This window comes from Suncus etruscus, chromosome 16 (assembly GCF_024139225.1).
Source record: "Suncus etruscus isolate mSunEtr1 chromosome 16, mSunEtr1.pri.cur, whole genome shotgun sequence".
NCBI lineage: Eukaryota > Metazoa > Chordata > Mammalia > Eulipotyphla > Soricidae > Suncus > Suncus etruscus.
This window is the reverse complement of record NC_064863.1, coordinates 68,105,759-68,108,003: the sequence shown is the minus strand read 5'-3', so window position 1 is coordinate 68,108,003 and position 2,245 is coordinate 68,105,759. Positions and strand designations below refer to the sequence as shown.

The 2,245-nt window shown below is 34.7% G+C and overlaps 1 pseudogene; it reads left to right on the top strand.

Annotated features, from left to right (window-relative positions):
- The first annotated feature begins 209 nt into the window (after positions 1–209).
- On the top strand, positions 210–328 carry LOC126033145 (uncharacterized; annotated as a pseudogene).
- Positions 329–2,245: the final 1,917 nt, after the last annotated feature.

Here is a 2,245-nt window from a genome sequence, read left to right as displayed (position 1 = left end):
ACTTCTGTTAAAATCAAATTTTATTACAATCTTCCATCTGTTTATAGTACTGTAAACTTTGGGATAAAATTCACACTTCTGGATGTGCAAGTCTCACTGCCCTACTGCTGAAGCTCCAGTGCCACTTACTGTCAAAATCACCACCTGCCCTACATACTTCCTTTCACCTTTCCTTCTAGCTAATCCTTTTTTTTAAGAGTCTAAAAGTTGTCTACAGCCATACCACCCTGAACGCACTCAATCTTGTCTGATCTCGGAAGCAAAGCAGGGTCGGGCCTGATTAGTACTTGGATGGGAGACTGCCTGGGAATACCAAGTGCTGTAGGCTTAAAAATAAAACAGTCTAAAAGGTATTTTTCTTTTTTGGTTTTTGGGCAATACCTGTCAGTGCTCAGGGGTCACTCCTGGCTGTCTGCTCAGAAATAGCTCCTGGCAGGCACAGGGGACCATATGGGACACCGGGATTCGAACCAACCACCTTTGGTCCTGGATCGGCTGTGCTATCTCTCCGGGCACTATTTTATTTTCTTTTGCCAGTTTGTTGACTTCGGTTATCTATGTTCTACTTGGAACGAAATGATTGAATAATTAATTACCTTTTACTTCTTGCTTTCTTTCACCTAGCAAAGTCACCTAAAGTTTTATCCAAACATACTTTTCAATTGTCCAGTAGTATTTCACTCATTTTATACGTCACAACTTCTGTATACAATAACACTTGATATTTTTTGCCTTTAAATAACTCATATGAGTCATTCATTATTTATTCATCTTTTAATTTATTAATTAGGAAAACATTATTACATAGTTGTTTGTGAGAGTTTCAGACATACAATGTTCTAACACAAATTCCACCACCAGAGTAACTTTCCCTCCATCAGTATTTCCAGGTTTCTTCTCATATCTGAGCTTGCTTCCTTGGAGACATATTTTTTAAATTCAGTTATTGCAGTTTGTTGTCTTCTACTTGCAGTGTTGGCTCAGTAGTTTTAGACTTATACATATACCACTACGCTACCTATGCTCCTTAGGCCTCTGACCCCTGTGCCTTATTACTTTCCATCTACCTTTTCTAATTTTCCATGGAACCCCTCCCCCTAATTTATTTACTTCCTTGTCCTCATTTTTATAATTTAGGGTCAAGAATAATCTAGGTATTCCCTCGTATTCTCTGGGGGACTTTTTTAAAGTGAAAATTGTTTTAGCCTTTTGTAATGTTGTAAGTAATTCTTACTCATGTTCTCTATTAGCTATGTTAAACTTAAATAACTTAGTTTTGATGTATGGCAAACTAAATTGTATTTTGAAATTTCTTTATACAGTATATTTCATCAGAAGTTTAGCAGGTTGAAGAGAAAGGAATTCATAGAAAATCTTAGTTAAATAGTAGGATTATCATATCTTTTGCTCAGGAACCTTATTTTAGCAGTCAAAATAATAAGCTCTTATGGCATTTAAGAAACAATTGCTTCTCAATGGTCATCCCAATGGTCTTTCCCACTGGTATGTATTAATGGCTAAGGACAATGTCAAAATTATGCTTGGTTTTAGCCAACAAATGAAAAACCCAGATGCCAAGGTGAAAAAGATTTGTTCTCTGGTAGTAGCTACAGCAGCTGTCTACTTGGCATATTCCTTAGAAAGCTTTTTAAGTTGCCTAGGATACAGACTTCATAAACTGGTATCCTGTAGAGTCTTGGAAAATATGTTTTTTTAAGTGAAAAACCTATATAGTATGAAATTGGCAATATATCCTCTTTTCTACACATATGTGGTACATTGATTTTCTGGTAAATGGAAATAAGACATAGAATGAAAATTTCAAATTATAGAATCAAGTAAACTGCATATGTTTTCCATGACAAAGAAAATGAGACCAATGTAGGAAGATTAGAAGTAGAAATTTGAGGATCATATTCTTGAATCAGCAGTTCTGAAATGCTTAGACAGAAGTTACAGTTTTCACTAGCTTCATGATTACAAAGTTTCTCTTTGTAACTGCTAATGGTTTATCAAGTAAGTAGAAATCATAGTAACTATAAGTATAACCCAACTAAAGCTCACTATAAACTATTAAAATAACAAGGATAGCCAAGTTAAATAGAAGATAGTATATGACAGTCTTTCAATAATTTAATTTTCTCCTTAAAATGGGTGAATAAAATGTACCTCAATAGTTATTGAAAAAAATCTACAGGTCAGAGACAAGAAAAAAGAATCTGCCTATAAAGATCTGAAAGCTTTG